This window comes from Marmota monax, unplaced genomic scaffold, assembly GCF_021218885.2.
Source record: "Marmota monax isolate L192 unplaced genomic scaffold, Marmota_monax_Labrador192_F-V1.1 WCK01_AAM20220418_F8-fsc00008, whole genome shotgun sequence".
NCBI classification, from domain to species: domain Eukaryota; kingdom Metazoa; phylum Chordata; class Mammalia; order Rodentia; family Sciuridae; genus Marmota; species Marmota monax.
The window spans coordinates 11,246,401-11,265,471 of record NW_026694432.1 but is presented as its reverse complement, the minus strand read 5'-3'; the positions used below and the strand labels follow the sequence as shown (position 1 = coordinate 11,265,471).

At 44.2% G+C, this 19,071-nt stretch overlaps 1 non-coding gene across 1 annotated transcript; it reads right to left on the bottom strand.

Moving 5' to 3' along the window:
• Window positions 1-7,956: 7,956 nt before the first annotated feature.
• Window positions 7,957-8,063, bottom strand: LOC124075426 (U6 spliceosomal RNA). Its single transcript, XR_006846043.1, has one exon. It is a non-coding gene; the product is annotated as a U6 spliceosomal RNA (small nuclear RNA).
• Window positions 8,064-19,071: the final 11,008 nt, after the last annotated feature.

Sequence of the window (19,071 nt, the reverse complement as noted above, 5' to 3'; positions counted from 1 at the left end):
TGAAGACAACAACAATTATTTTCTGATGTTTTACAGGGTTTCTGTGGATCAGGAACTTGGGAAGGGCTAGGCAGAGTGAGCTGGCTCAGGATCTCTGATGGAGCTGGAGTCGTTGTGCTTGGAGCTGGCCTAGTGGAGGGCTGGGCAGCTGGAGACTGGCGGAGCAGCTCTTTCTTCCTGAACACGTGTCAAGGACCTCTCTACAGGGTGTCTCAGGTGAGACTCATTTGGGCCTCTTTAAAATGTGGCAGCTTCAGGACAACTGGATTGCTTTCCTGACCTTGGGGCTCCCCCTCCTTCATGACCTGCCTGAAGGGTCTTATAACTTTCCTCCCCCCTATATTCTATTAATTATAAGTGATCACAGACCTTTCCAGATTCAAGTGAAGGAGAATTAGACTTTTCATGGAGTCTTTAATTATGTCTTTTAAATTTTATTTTTAAAAATTATCTGTTCCTGCTCTTCTACTCCCACCCTACTAGAAAATAAGATCCGTGGAGGAAGAGACTCTTCTGTCTGGTTTACCTCTGTATTCCGAGTGCCTATTTTGTAGAAGGTACATAAAATTTTTATAGGAGTGATAAGTGAAGTTCTATGATGTCTACCCGAGACCAAGACAGCTTCTCAGGTGGCCACAGCTCTAGTGTGTGAGCAGCTACTTAAAAGGAATCACTGGAAACTCAAAGATATTTTTAGGGTTGCTTTGTGCGATGGGGTCCCTGGGCTGAGTATCCTAAACCCCAGGATTCTCTGCCCCTCAGCTGCCCACAGTTCACATTTGAGGCTCCCAGAGAGACTAGCGTCCCCAAGATCTGCCTCCAGCTTTGCCTTGGTTTGCAGAAACTTCTAGTGAAAGACACTTATTACTTTCTCAGGAATCCTGATTCAGGGGAAAGTGCCCATCAACTCTGGGCTTATAGACTTTCTATGAAACAATTCTTGCTAGTCTTTTGGGTCTAAAAGAAAATTTCACTGAAGTTTTTGTATAGAGACCCTCTATAAATACCACCCTGAAATTATAAAAAAAAACAACAACAACCCCAAAACCCACTTATTAATTAGTCAGCGTTCTCCAGAGAGAGAGAACCAACAAAATGGTGTGTTATTTTGTGTGTGTGTGTGTGTGTGTGTATGTGTGAAGGGGGTGGGGTTTTAAGGGGTTGACTCACCTGACTGGGGTTGTGGATCCAGGATCTGCAGGAGGGGCTGGCAGCCTGGAGACGCAGGAAAGAGTCAACAGTTCAGGTCTAAAGGCATTTGCTGGGGAGAACATCCCCTTTCTTGGTGAGATCAGTTTTTGTTCTACAAGGCCTTCAACTGATTGGAGGAGAACACTCGCTATGGTGGGTAATCAGTTTTAATCAAACCATTCAAGTTAAAACTTAACAATTTAAGTGTTAATTTATCCAAAAACATCATCATAGAAAGGTCCAAAATAATGTTGGACCAAACATCTGGGTTCTGTGGGCTAGCCAAGTTGTCACATGAAATCAGCCATCACAAAGGGTCAGTGCAGGGGTTAGAATTGCAAAAAGACCCAGCCCTCCTTATAGAATTGAGATTCCAACTGGGAAGCAAACAAACTGCCTAATGGTTCTTCAATGTATAATCTAGAGCAGAAACAAAACAAAATTAACAAGCTAACAACAACAATAAAACCAGCAGATTTCATGCCCTCGGAAAGCAGGTGAAGGAGCGTGTGGCTCTTTCTGAGGGGGTGAGAAGGCTCTTGTGGGTGGGTAGTTGTGGAGTCTGGCCCTGTGATGTGAGCAGGGTGCAGGAGAGCATGGTTAGCGTGACCCAGGCAGAGGTGCAGGGGTGTGGCACAGTCCTGGGGGCCAGAGAGCAGGACTTGAGTCCGCAAAGAAGTTGGAGCCCACCGAGGCAGTGTGGTTGGGTAGTGAAGGCCCCACGGGGGTCTTACAACCAGACCGATTGATTGCTGAACACAGACTTGGATTCTTAGAAGTGACACAATGCTTTGCAAAGTCACATAAACTCACAGAATGCTGGTGTTGGCAGCTGAGGAAAAAAAAAGGAGAGATAATCCTATTGTGTTTGTTTCTTATTAGGGACGTTACAAATTAACGCAGCACAGACTCAACGTCACACAGTTCAGAGGTCCAGAGGGAGTCTGCTGAGGCGAAGATCAAGGTGACAGCAGATGTGCCTTCTGGGGAGGGGGATCTTTTCCTCCCCCTTCTCGTCTGCTGGCCTTATCCAACTTCCGTGTCCGTGGTCTGTTTCCTGCCTGACTCTGGCCCTCCTGCCTCCTCCTATAACGACTGTCTAGAGGACACAAGGCCCCGGCACCACAGCATCATCCCCCATCTCAGGAGCCTTGACGTACTTGGGTCTGCAAAGGGACTTTCGTCATGTAAGGTGACCCCAGCACACATTTCAGGATTAGGATGTGGATGTCTTTAGGGGACCTTATTCTGCCTACCACACCCGTCTCCTTCTCCTAAAGATTAAAGGAGGTGATGTGTGGAAGTGCCTGGCACACGATACCTCCTCTGTAAGTGACAGATGTGACTGTTCTTATAAAGAACCGTGAATCCACGATAAAAGGCTGAGAGGAATTGGGCATGAATGGAGAGAAGACTGACTCCAAGTTTTAAGACTAGGAGCGGCAATGCAGGGTTGGCCGGAATGGGAAGCAGAGAGGGAAAGATGTAAGCTTGGATCTTTTCCTTTCTTTCTTCTTTTTTTCTCTCTCCCTGTCTCCCTCCCTCCCTCCCTCCCTCCCTCCCTTCCTTCCTTCCTTCCTTCCTTCCTTCCTTCCTTCCTTCCTTCCTTCCTTCCTCTCTTTCTAACAATGAGACTTAGTTCTCCCAAGATGTGCCAGAAATGTGGCAGAGTGAGGCCAAATTTCCTGTCTTCCTTCTTTGTTGTTTTGGGTCTGATCAGCACTCTCACATCTGCCGAGAGTCTCCGCAGTCTGATAACCTGGCAGGCAACATTGGCAGGCCTGGGCCCCAGTGCAAGGCCTCCCTGACCAACCCTGCTCACTACAGGAGGCTCCTACCAAGGGCCCTTGGTTGTAAGAGTTGGCCTTGTACAGACTTCAGCCCCGTAACCAACCCCACATCAGCATCCCACATTGCAGAATCATGAAGCTGGGAAGAGCCCCCTGCTCCCTTCACATGCAGCATGAGCTCTCAGCTGAGAACCAAGAACCCTGGGCAGAGGATGGGTTTTCCTGAAATCACAGGCAGGATTTGTGCATGAAGAGACACACATTTGTGTGTGTGTGTGTGTGTGTGTGTGTGTGATAATTTTCACCAGATTCTAAAACGGATCTGTGAACCCCTAACATATTTCCCAACCCCAGGGAAATATGTCAGCACTTACATCTTTGCCCCTCATTGATCTCGCTTTTTAGTTGCTTATCCTAAAGGTTCTGGCACTCATGCAACCTGGCGGAGCCACACTGAGCCGACCGCTGCTTCCCCTTAGCTGGGAGAGGCTCCTGCCTGCTCTAGTTTTTGAGGAATCTAATTGCCCAGCAGAGCCGCAGCGCTGTCTCTTCTGCTGAGCTCCGCCACGCAGACCCACATTCATTATGTGGGGGCTTACACACCGAGGCCCCGGGAGAGGGGATGGCCCAGCTCCACTCCAGATGCACATGGTCCCCCTGGTCGTGCCCTCTATTAGAGCACGGCTGGGCAGACCCCTCGGCCTTTCTCCTGGAATTTGAAGGGATCAGGATGAAGGCTGAAGCTTAGGTTTTTTGAGCAGAGGTAATTTCAGAAGGTGGAATCATAGCTTAAGGAACTCTCGTGGGAATTTTCCTGATGCAAAGCTAACAAGACATTGTGATAATTTCTCTGGAGCTGGCCTCATTCCAAGTTGGATTTTAAACGCAGATTATAAAGCAAACACCATCCCCCACAAGTATTAAAGGAGGGGAAAATAACAGAACGGGGGCTGCAAAAATGGTCTCTATTGTGGGACCAAAAACCGTCAATCATGCAAGCTGACAGGCGTCAGAGATTGACAGACAGGCCCTCGCTCCTGACTTCAGTTATCAAGGGGAATGGGAAAAGTGTCTGCAAGAACATGTTAAATTGCCAAAGTCATTACCAGTCACCAATTACCAAAGAAAAGATAACAAGGTGTATTTTAGAAAAATCGATGCAACAACATGCATTTCAATACAGTGAGTTTTTTAGAACTTTCGAAAACAAAACGAACTATTTAGGGAATACACAATGGTTTTCAGTGCATACCAAACACTGGGCTTTGTAAAGTTATCAATATTCACTTTGGACTTGGCTCTGCTTTAGGGGAGCAGAGATCAAGCAGTGACCTAATATATTTCATTTTTTCCCTGCAGTTCTACCCAAAGCACGAATGCAAGCCTCCAGTGCCAGGTGGTTCTCCTGCACACTCCCACAGGAAAGACCTGTCTAGTGACTGAGGGCACTTCCTGGGGCCCTGGGGCACAGGGCAAGTAGGTGGAAGGGTGCTGATGCTGATGAGCTGTGGGCATCTGTCTTACAGACCTTTCATAAGACCCATTGGAACCTCCCAGTCACCTGCTCTGAGTCCCAATCACCTTCTCTGAGTCCTTGAAGATGAAGACAGGAAGGACCTAGTTCCACCCCTGCATGGTGTGGCAGTGGGTGGCACACAAAGCCAGTGGATTAAAGGACAGGCAGACTGGCAAGTGTTACGGAGCAGGAGGCCTCAAGGGAAGAGGGTGGGAATGGCTCCTGCAGCCTGGAGGAATCACAGGGGCCCAAGGGAGAAGGAGCATTTGAGCGATTCTTAGAGAATGAGGACGTCTGTAATCGGAGATGCACCCTCTAAAGAGGGAGGTGCAGCCAGGGAAAGGGAACGGCCTGGAGGAGGAAGACAGCATGAAGGGCACAGGTGAGCTCTCTTAAATGACAGGCTGAGACACTGGCTGCTTTGAAGGCAATGGGGGGCCATTTCCAGCTCGGGGGCAGGGAGTGGAATGTCCAAGTTGTGCCTTGGGACGACAGTTCTGGCAGCAGTGTAAGGCACAGACGAGATGACAGCCCTTTCAAGGACCGCTGTTGTACATCTTTTGAGACCAGCTGGAGTCCTGGACAAGGATGGGGCCGGGGAAGATCCGGTGGCCTGCCACCATACTGTGCGGCATCCAGGGGCCCACAAGGCCTCTCCCTGGTCTCTGCCTCCAGAAGACCTGCCCCCCGCTCAGGCTGTGCTGACATGCAGTGTCCTCAGGCTGCCCACTCTGTTAGAACATCTCCCTCTGAACCTCCAAGGCTCTCTGCCGTGCACCCGCTGTGTTTGAGCCACACATAGTTGTCACGATGGTCCGGGTTAGAAGCTCTGTGAGGACAGGAAAGCTGTCACATATATTTCTGTGGCTCTTCCAGCACACAGTGCAGACCCTTCCTACAGAGAGGAAAGGTGAGACAGCAAAGCCCAGAGCGGCAGAAGCATTTCATGGTAATGCCCAAGAAACGCCAGAGCTGGGATGAATTTGTCTAGCGGACCTTTTTTTGTTTTTTGTTTTTTTGTACTAGAAATTTAATCCAGGGGCTTTTTGTCACTGAGTCACATTTCCAGCCTTTTTGTATTTTTTATTTTGAAACAGGGTTGTACTAAGTTGCTTAGGGGCTCACCAGATTGCTGTGATCGAACCTGCCATCCTCCTGCCTCAGCCTCCACGTTGCTGGGATTACAGGCGTGCACCACCCTGCCTGGCTGCCCAGAGGATCTTATGTGACCAGCGAAAATCAGACTTAAAAACTCTTCCTAACCCTGCAGTGTGAGCAGGACTTGGAGGCTGGGAGAGCCCAGGAGAGGAAAAAGCTAGAGGGCCTTCAACATAGAGGGCAGTAGGCAGGAGGCAGAGGCGTGTGTGGTCAGCCCTGGGGGATAGCGAAGGCCTCTCCATGTGACAGGTAGGTGGCATGACTTTGTCCTTCATTATCCAAATGGGGACATGCTTGAGGGTGAAAGGGGCGCTGTCTGTGAGTTCTCCATGGTGGCCGACTTAGGATAAGTCTCATTGGGGATGGTTCCTGAGAAAACGAAACAGGTGGTCACTATAGGCCCTGCAGCTGGCCACCTCCTTCCGGTCTCACCTCTCCTCTGTCTGTGCCCTTGGTCTCCGCTATTCCTCACGTGCTCCTCGTCCCTCCCAGACTTATCTGGGAGAGTTGGAAGGAGGACAGAGTGTGGCTCAGCCCCTTCCATGTTTGCTCTTTGGGGGGGCAGCTGTCCTCAGCATCCGGGCATTCCCTCTTCCTCTATGTAGAGTCCACCTAAGGAGCAGGGCTGCCCTCGTGGGTAGGAAGCCGAGGGTGTCCAGCTGGCCAGAGACTGGATGGAGGGAGAAATACCAGGAGGTGATTCGCCCACCTGTCTAAGCCTTTAATCAGTCTCAAAGAAGACGGATCTGGGATTTCCGGCTCTGCCCATTCGGTGCCAGGACCCCCGAGTTGATTCTAAAGTCTCGGTGGAGCGCGCCTCTCGCGTTATCCCCCCAACCAGTATCTACCTCAAACTGAGGCTGGAGATTTTCAGAATTAAGGGGGAAAAGGCCCCTCATACAAGGGAGTGGTGCACCAGCCCAGGCAGCGTGAGAATAGGAGCGGGAACCACACATGCGTAGAGGATCCGGAGAGCCTGAGTGGCCCAAGAGAAAGAACACTCGGGGCTGAATTTGTCTTCACGTCCACATCCAGGTGTGAGCTTTTACTGGTTTCTTTTGAAGAAGACACAGATTAATTATCAAAACACACCATATGTGTATGTGTGTGTGCACAGATATATAAATATACATATGTGTATATATGTACATACACACATATACACACACGTTTGGTATATATTTGATATATGTGAATATATATACACATACATAATTTCATTGAGGTAATAAATTACATGCAATAAAATGAAACAATTTGAGACTTTACACATGTATATGCCTGTGTTGCCACCACACCAATCAATATATAGAACACTTCCATCTCCCCCCAAAAATATCCTTGTGCTCCTTCCAAGTCAAGTCTCACTGCCCAATTTTTCCTCTCTGGCAACTACTGATGTTATTTCTCTCATTACAGATTAGTTTCTTTCATCCTACAACATTACACATGTGAATTCACAGAGTAGGTTTGTGTGTGTCTTATTTCTCCAAGTTAGAGCATGTAACATGTAAAATGGTGGTTCTCATTTTCATTGCTGTGTAGTATTCCACACTGTGGATGTATCAACATTTTCCTATTTTCCCATTTGTTGATGGACATTCAGATTGTGGCCAGTTTTATGCTATCTTCAATAAAACTGATATGGATATTTATGTACAAGTCCTTCTGTAACCATATATTTTTCTTGGGTAAATACCTAGGCATTACTGGATCATAAAATAAGTATAATGTTTAATTTGTAAGAAACTGTGTTAACTGTTTTCTAAAGTGGTCAAACAATTTTATACCTTCCATTAGTAATATATGAGAGTTACAGTTGCTTCCAACACTCACTAACAATTGCTATTGTCAATCTTTTTTTTTTTTCCTCATTAAACTTTTGTTTTAATGGGTCTCAAAATTCTGTGACAGATTTTGGTCAAGTTGTTTCCATTAAAAAGAGCTGATTTTAAAAACAAATAACTTAAAACTGCCACACACCAAAAACAAAGTGTCCACAAGACATTTCCCTTTCCTTCTGAAGGTTTTGCGATGCACTGTTACCATTATCCAGTCTTTTACTATTAAACTTAAATGGCCGATGGAGACAAACAGTCCTGAGACCGTTCTTCCACCACTGATTATGACTGGGGTGGCAGGTGTTAGGGGTAATAGTCATTTAACCCTCTGAGCTTTCTGGGCAGACTTGGTGACCTTGCCAGCTCCAGCAGCCTTCTTGACCACTGCTTTGATGACACCCACAGCAGTTGTCTGTCTCATATCACGAACAGCAAAAAAAGAAAAAAGAAAAAAAAAAGAAAAGAAAAAGGAATGTTCATGAATTTGCAGGTCGTCCTCGGACAGGGGCCATGCTAATCTTCTCCGTATTGTTCCAGTTTTAGCGTATGTGCTGACGAACTGAGCCCTTTTTAAAATCCCAGCCATTGTAGTGGCTGTGAGTGGAACTTCAGTGGGGTTTTAATTTCCATTTCCTTGGTGACTCATGCTGTTGAGCTTGGTTTTGTATGTTCATTGGCCATATGTATATTTTTGTCTGGGAAATGTCTGATCAAATATTTTGCCCATTTTAAAACTGATTTGTTTGTCTTCTTATTGAGTCATAAGTGTCCTTTGTATATTCCAGATACACGTCCATTAGTAAGTTGGTCGTATCTTTTTATAGCTTGTAGTCTCAGGGCATACTTTTTGGTCTATGATTCATTCAAGTTAATTTTTCTATATGGTGTGAGGTAGGGGTTGAGGTTTACATTTTTTCCCACATGGATTTCCAGTCATTCCTTCAGCATTTGTTGAAAAGACCATCCTTTTCCACATTCAACCACCTTAGCGCATTCCTCAAAAATCAATTGAATATATATGTATAGGTCTATTTCTTGACTCTTGTTATGTTCCATTGACTTCTCTGTGTATCATTATGCAAATACCACATTATCTTGATTACTATTAGTTTTATAATAAGGCTGGAAATCAGGTAGTTTTCAGTCCTCCAACTTTAGAACACCACACTATACATCATTTGTGATTGCTGGAAATAAATGTGCTTGGATTAAATGTATAATAAATTGTATACATTATCCTTTCTTACTGTGGGTTGTTCAGTCACTCTCAATCAATACTTTTGTGGTCTTCAGAGAATCCTAAGTTAACGGACTCATTTGGGTTTTGCAATAAGGAAAGATGGGGACTGGGGGATCCCTTTCTGTAGCCGCCATGACTCTGGTTGCAAACTAGAGATTTTTAACAAGGTGATTCCTGTCTGGGATTGTTCCTCCTCCCGCCAGCACATACAGGGCAGTTTGTTAGTAGACCTGCTGTCTGGTTTCTCCAGCTGTGTTGTCGGGGAGAGAGTTCTGGATTAGCGGATATCAGAGCTGCCCTCTTTGGCATTCACCCCAGGCCTGCCTGAGATTTTCACACTTGGCGTGGAAAAGCCTACATGAAAGAGTCACCTCTGGGTTCACAGAAGCCCTGCCTCCCGGGTGGGTCCAAATTTCATTGGATCTACTTGTCACCTGCTGGAAGCTGCTGTCAGATGGAGTCTGCCCCCTTCCCAGACACGAGACACACAATAAATCCTCCTCAGAGCCTAAACTTGAACCTGGCCTTGGCTGGAGACCCAAGCAATATTCCATTTCAAAGACAGAATTTTCCCAAAGTGCAATTCAACCTCCCGTAGTTCCTGTTTCCCTGTGTCGAACATAGCCTTCAACTTGGACTGCAGCGTAGATTTGGAATCAAAAGATCTAGGTTCAAATTCCAATGGTGACACCTGTTAATAGCATGATCTTGGGCCAAGCCCTTGACATTTCCAAGAGTCTAGTTCTGCTATGGAATGAAATCCAGCATCTTCCTCACATAGCTTCTCCATGCACATGAAAGTGTTTTATCAATAAAAATCACAGTGCACCGATTCCCAAAAAGGGTTATTATTACTACTATTTCTCCTTTTAGCCAAAAAAAAAAAAATAGCTAATAGAGGCCTAGGGAACATTAGAGTCTACTATAGGAGAAAAGGTATGGGTATTAGTTTCCTATAATGGCTGTAAGAAATTCCCATAAACTTGGTGACTTAGAACAATAAAAATGCATTTTCTTACAGTTCTGGAGGACAGAAATCCAAAATTAGTTTCCCAAGACTGAAGTCCAGGTATCAGCTGGCCACATCTCCTTCTGAGTCCCCCTGACAGATAGGTCTCCCTGGCTGCTCCTTCCAGCTCCTGGTGGCTGCCAGCATTCCTGTATGTGGAGCCTCCTGGCTCCAGTCTCTGCCTTGATCTTCCCATCACCTTCTCTTCCTCTACGTCTCCTTTTTCTTCACCTCTTTTAGAAAAGGACCCTGGTGGTGGCGTTTAGAGTCCACCCAGAGAAGCCAGTATTATCGCCTCATCACAAGATCCTTGGCTTAATCACATCTGTGAAATCTTTACCTCAGGGGCAGCCCTCGCAGGCTGCAGGGAGGGGACTCTGGGACTGTTGGAGGCCACTGTTTAGTCCACTGCAGTGTGCGTGTGTTGGTGTGTGCACCTGCATACGTGTGTCGGTGGGAATGGCATAGAACAGGAAAGCGACCGCCCTGTCCCATTCCACACATCATCTTCCGTGATGAAACAGCTTATAATTCAGTCTAAACGGGTCTTTGTGGAATCTTGCCCCAAGTTTCCCCCTACACTTCTGAGGGAGGAAGAGCCCTCTTAGAGACAAACAGAGCCCCAAGGTTGCCAGGGCTTTTATGATCCGCCCAGCCCCAGGGTCAGCTAACGACTGACCCATGGGCCCAGTGCAGATCCTGCCTGTTTTGCCAAGTTGAGTAGTTGCAACGGGGGCTGCAGGACCCAAAAGCCTAAAATATTTACAAGAATATTTTGAAAGGATGACGGCTATTGGTCATTGTTGACCACGGCCTCCACTGTACAGATGGGGAAATGGAGGCTCAAGCTTCAACAGTGACTTGGGGAAGATTCTAGGGCTCTTGTCCAAGGATAAGATTCTAGGACTCCTGCCCAGGATTTGTTGTTCCTTGAGCTGGGTGGAGTTCAATGCCCCAGAAATCAGATTGGGGCAGTTTTCAGCCTCCTGTAAGAAATACCTGTTCACTGGAGCTGCTCCCAGCTCCCAGGCTGAATAACTTGTCAGGGAGCATCCCCAGTGCCCAACACGGTGCCTGTGGAACAAATGGATGGATAACGGGTGAATAAATGATGTGGTCAAGGTGTTGGAGGGACCTAAGCTGACATGGTGCTGCCCAGGCCTGGAGAACATGGCAAGTCCCAAGCTGGGGTGGCAGAAAGGATCCAGTACTCAAATCTCTGGCCTGAGGCCAACTGGGGGCTCAACCCCAACCCGCCACCCAAGAGGCCGTAGGAAAACTTGAGACTTGGCAGAAGCAGCGGAGCTGTGAAGTCCACCGGCGACTCTCAGAGAGGTGGGGAGGCACCGTGGGGCCTTTAATGATGACTAATTTGCAGCTTATTAATGCAGCGGTAATTAAGAATATTCATTTTATTAAAAGCTGTTTATTGTAATAGTGTATGCAAATCTGGAGACCGCATTGTGCTCACGTACCAATCGACATAGGTCTATTGTGGCTCTGCGGATGGCAGGTCGCTGCGTCACTAATTGTTAAGAGTTTAGGGTCTAATTTTAAACCCTTTTAATTCCATTTGAAATAATTGCCCTAATGAAATTCAAAGTACTCAGAGGCAGCCATGGGAAAGGCGGATGGTGCCCCCCCTCCTGCCCCCAGAGAGCTGGGCTCCGAGACCTGTGGTGGGAGCTGAGCTTGTTCTGGGGCTGTGCGGGCTGCTCTCTCCTCCTGGAACAGGAAGCTGGCCCTGGGGACGGCTGGTGAAGTCCTTCATGGGCCAGGTCCCCGTCCGCACTGCAGCCTGGGTGGAGAGGGTCTGAAGGAGGAGGAGGAGGCTGTCTGGGTTAAGTCACTTCTGTAAGGCAGACAGGGATAGGATCTGTAGAGAGATGGGGCTGTGGACCCAGAGGTGGATGTCCTTAGCCCCAGGGGCTTCAGTGACTCACGGGGCCAGGCCTCCGATCAGCTGAACCCTGGTTTGGTCTTGGATAGCATGTAGCTCTTGTGGAGGGCTCCCGTGTGCCAGGTGCCCTCCTGTACAGGCAGTGACCTTGTTTAATCCTCACAGCCTCCTCCTCAGATGGATGGCGTCCTCATCTCCATTTTACTAACCAAGGCAACTGAGGCAGGGAGAGGATCACTGAGTGTCTTTTCAAAAATCACTCAGGATAAGGGCAAAGCCAGGCACGAGTCCAGCCTTTTCCATCTGTCTTCTCAGAGTTTGTCCATCCAGTCTGCATCCTGTAGAGGGGGGTCCACACCTGTGGTGTCAAACCTGCTTGGTGATCAGAATCTCCTGGGGAGCTTTATAAAGACAGATTCCTGACCCCTGCCCTGGTACATGCAATCAGGGTCTTGGGCCTGAGAATCTGCCTTTGATGTGCTCCTTAAGAATTCAGTCCAAGGATAGGCTTAGGGAACCCCTGCCAGATTGCTCTATTTTAAGATTTTTTTAAATCCCCAGGAGAAGTCCAGTCCATGTCACGCAGCTGAACTGTGATAAGCGCTACCTTCATACCTGTCGAAGGCCACTCACCGTCAGAGCCACGCCTTTCTCGGAGTGCCTGCATAGCCTTAGGAGCAAAAGGTTCTGGAAGTACGTGCTGAGGCGTAAGCTTCAGGTGAAGGCAGAGGTACGTCTTTGGAAGTCTTCACAGAAGTAGCTTTGCTGAAAGGTGTGCTGGATCCTGGCAGCAGGAAATTGGGAAGGGCACACCAGACAAAGAACAGTGTTTGCAAAAGTGTAGAGGCTTGAGCACCTGTGGCATTTAATAGCCAGACTCTTCAATGATTCCTGTAACCTTTGTCTTCTGTGTTCACGCTCTAACTGTGGATGGGACTTGTGGCTTGTTTCTGTGAAATAGATGATGGTGGAGGTGATGGAATAGCTGGAATGACACTACTTTTATGAGATGCTGTTGGGCCAGCAGTCCTCGTGGCAGTAAGCATCCATGTCATGAGCTGCCCAAGGAGAGACCCAGGTGGCAAAGCACTGCAGGTGGTTTGTCTAATCTGAAGACCTCAGTCCTTTGGCTTTATGGAAGTGAAATCTGCCAACAACCTGAGTGAGCCTCAAAATGGATCCTCCCAGCCAAACTTTAAGATGAGAATGAAGCCCTCACCTTGATCCCAACCTGGTGAGACCCTGAAACACAGAACCCTGGTAAGCCAGGCCTGGACTCTTGACCCGCAGAACTGTGTTAATAAATGTGCACTGTTTTAATTTGCTACATTGTAGTCAGTCTTTTATGCAGCAATGCAAAAAAGTACAGCATCTGTTAAGAAAATCAGCGTGGCTAGGGTAGTTTTCAATCTCTGTGTCTATTGGACATGTTTCCCATCAGAAATACCGTCGCCCATAGTGATGCAGAAAGGATGTAAAGGGAGACAGACAAGACTTTCTCAGAAGCATGAGCGTCCTCTTGTAGGATGGAAGTGTAGTGGAGTTTTAGCAGCGGGTGACAAGGTCAGATGTGTATCAGACACCGATCACTTTGGCAACCAGAGCCTAGGATGGGTTGGAGGCAGGAAGACCTGGCTGACCTTTGCAATAGTCCAGGTAAGAGATGACAAGAGCTTGAACCAAGGGAGAGGCTTCGAAGATAGCGAGAGAGGCAAGTGGCATCCAGAGGCAAAACGTGGACCAGGTACTAAGATAACATTTCTTCCATTTTTAAACATTTCTTTCTACTTTCATTCTAGTTCATGCCTTCCTTCTGAACAGAGCTGACTTCACTGACTTGATTTCAGCATCTCCTAATTAGCAGCATTGCTGTGAGGACTTCTGGGGTCCGAGTGTCTTTCTTCCCCCAGGCACACTTTCCTGGGGAGGGGCCAGCTGGTGTGGTTTTTCATTTCACAGAGCCTCAGAGAGTAACCATCGTGAATCAGTCCCCTAGGATCTTTCTGGTCAAATACCACTTATCATGTCATCTGCCTCCACCTAAAGGATTTAGCATTTCTTGTCTTGTGCAGAGAAGTTATTTGGACCCTTAATAAGATCTTGCAGAATGAGAGGTGAGTGCAAAACAGGAAACTTAACCCGTCACCATCTATCCCTTCTTTCAGCATCATTGACACTAGGTGTGGGGATGGCCGGAGTTAAATAAGAAAATGCGTTACCCTCAAGGCATTCACTATCTATTGAAAAAGACAGGTGTGTAAAGCAAAAAATTGCAGCAAAGATTCCTAAATTAGAAGCACACATTGAATGGTCCAAGATTCCCAAAGAAAGGATTGAGGGATTTTCCGAGTCCACCGTTCAGCTGGTGCAAACAGTTGGCAAGAAACGATGCAATACCTTAGGACATGGATGAAGCACCTTTATCCAAGGGAGGGAGGGAAGGAGAGTTAGGGAGCCTGAGGATGGAGAAGTCAGCAGGGTTCAGATCAAACACACATAGTCTCTTGTGTTTACGAGGCTCAAACCATCTTTTTTTTTTTTTTGGTACTAGGGATTAAACCCAGAGTGATTAACCACTGAGCCCCATCCCAAGCCCTTTTTAATATTTTATTTAGAGACAGGACCTCACTATGTTGCTGAGGCTGGCTTTGAACTCACAATCCCCCTACCTCAGCCTCCTGAGACACTGGGATTTCAGGCATGCACCACTGCACCCAGCTCAAACCATCTTTTGTGGACAGCAAGACCCACTAAAGGAGATGGTACCTTAAAAACATAGGGATGGTACCTTAATGACCAGGACTCCTGTGGCTGTTCCACCTCCATGATTGAGGCCAAAACTCAGAGTGATCCAAGACAAGACTTTTCCCTCCAATCACCAACCGTGTCTCTGTCACCAAGCATGTCTCTGTCACTTCCTCATTATCTGGTAACATTGTTCCCTTCTCTTCAACTCTATGCCAAGCAAGATACCTCCATCCTTTCAAAACATTCCCACTTTTCCATATTCAGTGAATTTCTACCAACCATAGGAAACCGCTGTTCTGATTTTCACTACCAGAGATTAACTTTGTCTTAGGATTCTTTTACCCAGCATGTTTTTGAGATTCATGCAAGCTGTAATACATCTTGTTTATTGTTGGGTAAATATTCCATTTTGTGACTAAACCCCCATTTATTATTAACTGACTTGTTAATGGATATTTGTGGTGTTTCCAGTTTGGGACGATTATGAATGATGCTGCTAAGGACATTCACATTATGGGTCTTTTTTAGAAGTTGCAAGTTGTCATTTATCTTAGGAAACTACCTAGGGTGTGATATCTGGATCATATGGTGAGTGTGCACTTTATTACAACTAAGCAGCTCACCACGTTACACTCCAACCAGCCTGGTGGAGAATCCCAGTGTCTCTAAATCCTTGCCAAGACTTATTATTTTCTGCCTTTTTAATTATAGTCATTTGGCAGATATAAAGTGGCATCATATTATACTATAATCCATTTTCCAGTAACTCATGCTATTGACCAACTTTTCATGTATATATAAACTTATTCAAACATATTTTTTTTGGTGAGGTATATATTCAAGCATAACCCTTTTTAAGGTGTTTTTTATTATTATTTATTTCTAGGGCTTTTGAATATATATTTAGATAGACATGTACTAAGACCTTTTCCCTCTCAGTCCATAGCTTAAATTTTTCGTTTTAGCACTGGCAGAGCAGAAATTCTGAATTTTGATGAAATCTGATTTGTCAATTGTTTTCTTTTACTAGTCCTCCCTTCCCTTACTTAATTGAGACATAATTTACAAATAAAATTATAAATGCATATTGTATGCTAAAAAAAAAGATTGGCCTACCCCAATGTTACAAAGACTGTCATCTGTGTTTTTCTTCTAGATGCTTTAGAGTTTCAGCTATTCCATGAGGCCTCTTATCTGTTCAGATAAATTGTTGTGTATGGTATGAGGTAAGAGTTGAAGTTCATTCTTTTTCATATTTTTCTATTTGTTTTCACCACCGTTTGTTAAAGACTTTCATTTCCACATTGAATTGCATTGGTATTACCCCATTGACCTGGAAGGCTGAGGCAAGAGGATCTTAAATTCAAAGCCAGCCTTAGCACCTCGACGAGGACCTAAGCAACTTAGTGAGACCCTGTCTCCAAATAAAAAAATAATAAAAAGGGTTGGGGATGTGGCTCAGTGGTTAAGCACCCCTGAGTACAAAAAAAAATTGCATTGATGCTTATGTTAAAATTCATATGCATTTTTGGACTCTATATTCTGTTCCATTGACCTGGCCTCATCTCACACTACATTATTTTGATCACTATAGTTTTACAAGCTTTTTATAGATCTTGAAATCAAGTAATGTCCTCCTGCTATATTCTTTATTTTAAAATTATTTTGGCTATTCTGGATTCTCTGCAATATAATATACACTTGAAGTAATTGCCAATTCCATTTTAGAAAGCAGCCTATTGAATACATGATTGGGGTTGCATATGTCTACAGATAGTTGGAGAGATTTATATCTTAACGACATTGAGACTTCCAGTTCATAAACAATATATTTATTCATTTATTTGGGTCTTCTTTCATTTCTTTAATTTACTATTTTTGTGAATTTCAATGTAAATGTCTTATAATCCTTTGTCAAATTTATTCCTAATTTTGTGTTTCAATGCCATTATAAATAAAATCTTCTGATCGTTTGCTGTTCACATATGGAAATAAAATTGCTTTGTGTAATATTAAACTTATATGCTAGCGATCTTGCTAAATTAATAGTTTGAAAATGGTTTTTAAGTTTTTTATTTCTTACAGCTTCTATATACTAGTCCTATCGTTGCTGAATATAGGACTTTTCCAGTGTTTATTTAATAACAAATTAGGCATCAAGATAAGGAATATTATCATATTACTTAGCTCATGCTAAAGGGGTTGATTCATCAGAAAGATGTGCCATTGTTCTTTCTCAGTATTTCTTTTTTATTTCTAATTGTCCTGGTCAGAGCCTCCACCACTGACCTGTATGGATGTGGTAGGGGCACATGTGTTTGCCCTGTTCCCAGTGTTACTGGGAATTTGTCCAGTATTTCACTGGAGCTTGTTGTATTTGAGGGCGTGAAGGGTGATTGACATTTATGGTGCCCTTCATCAAACTAGGGTGTTTTCTGTGAGCTGAGTGGGTGTCAAGATTCTCAAATGATTTTTCTGCATTTACTAAGATGATTTTTATTTTTCTGCATCTATTAAAATGACTTTTCTCCATTTTTTAACATGAATCATATTGATTTTCAAATATTAAATCAACCTCAAATTCCTGGGATAAGCCCCACTTAGTTAAGATGCAGCATTTTTTATATATATATATATATTTCTGGATTCCATTTTTAAATATTTCATTAGGGATTCTTATACCCACGTTCATGAAAAAAATATTCATATATTACTTTTTTCCCCTCTGTAACTGTCTGGTTTTTGGTATCAGTCTTATACTGGCATTATAAAATGAATTGGGGATTATTCCATCTTTCTGTATTTTCTGAAAGAATTTGTGTGTAAGATGGATGTGATTTATCTGTAAATAAATCTATCTGTAAATGTTTAATAGAATTCATCAGTGAAATCAGCTGAGTCTAGAGCTTTCTTTATGGGAAAGTTTTGATTATAAAATTCAAAAAATTTAACATAGACCTATTCCAAACTTATCTATCTTCTTGTATTGAGTTTTGCAAGCTGTATTTGTTTATTTTTTTAAAAAAGTATCTGTTTCATCTAAGTTGTCAAATTTATTGACAAAATATTGCCTTATTTTTCTTTTAATATCTGTAGTGATATCTTTTTTCCATTTCTGTGTTCTCTCTTTTATCACTCTAGTACGAATTTAAACAATTAAAAAAATATTTTTAGTTGTGGATGAACATAAAAACTTAACTTTATTTATTTCTTTTATGTGGTGCTGAGGATCGAACCCAATGCCTCACCCATGCTGGGCAAGTGCTCTACCACTGAGCCACAACCTCAGTCCGAATTTAAACCATTTTTGTTAATCTTTCCAAAGAATGAGATTTGGCTTTGTTAATTTTCTCTCTGCCTTTTTTCTATTGCTCTGACTTAATCTCCTCTTCTTTTTCCTAACACACTAAAGCAGAAATATACATCATTTACTTAAAAACCTTTCTTCTTTTCTAATGTGAATATGTAAATACACACACACACACACACACCCCTCAGAGTACCGCTTTGACAACATCCCACAAGCTTGGATATGTTATAGACTCATTATCATTCAGCTCAAAATATTTTACATTTTCCTTTGGGAATATTTCTTTGATGCATCGAAGTGCATTCTTTAATTTTGAATTATTTGGAGCTACTCCAGATATTTTAGTGCTATTGATTTTTTAAAATTTAAATCTGTTGTTGGAGAACATACTCTGTAAGTTTTCAATCTTTTGAAAAATATTGGAACTTAAGTTGTAGCCCAGCATAGGGCTGATCTTGGTGAACACCCTATGCATGTGTGAAAGGAAGGTATATTCTGCAGGTGTTGAGAGAGTGTTCTATAGCCCTGAGTTAGGTAAAGTTGACTGGTAGTGTTATTTAAACTTTCTGTACACTTACGGATCCTTCTTTTGTCCAGACATTCTGTTAATTCTTAAGAGGGTGGTGTTGGAATCTCCAGCTAGAAGAGCAAAAGGTTGCTTCATTTCTTTGAGGGTCTGCTAAAAGATACAAACATATTTAGGACAGTCATGTCTTTCTGATGAATTAACTTTTCTATCATGATGAAATAGCTCTCTTCATCTCTGATGATATTCCTTATCTTGATGCCTAATTTGTCTGATATTAATATAGCCATAGAAGCTTTCATATGCTCAGTGTTTGCATAAGAATGAACCTGATAAATCTTTTCCTTTCAACCTATCTGTGTCTTTACATTTAAAATATGTTCTCTGGGGCTGGGGTTGGGGCTCAGCCGTAGACCACTCTCCTAGTACATGTGAGACACTGGGTTGGATCCTCAGCATCACATAAAAATAAAATAAAGGTATTGTGTCCATCTACAACTAAAAACTATATATATTAAAAAAATAGTTAAAAAAATGCTCTCTGAACTTCAAGACTGTAAAAACTCTGATGGGAAGGGAAAGAATCCCCAGGCAATGGGGCACCTTTTCCCTAGTGGAGGCTCCTGGGGGGGAACCTCCTCGAGAGCGAGCGGGGGCAGGGCTCGGGAGGAGGTTGGCGCCCCACATCCTCCCACCTTTGCGGTGTTCTGTGGTTCTGCTTCCTAATGCTTCTTTTTATCCTCGTCACACTCCCTTCATTATATATCCAGAAACATATTCTATTAATTCTGGGTTTCTTGTGGTTGGAAAGCTACTTTGGACCACATCCTTCAGGAAGAGGC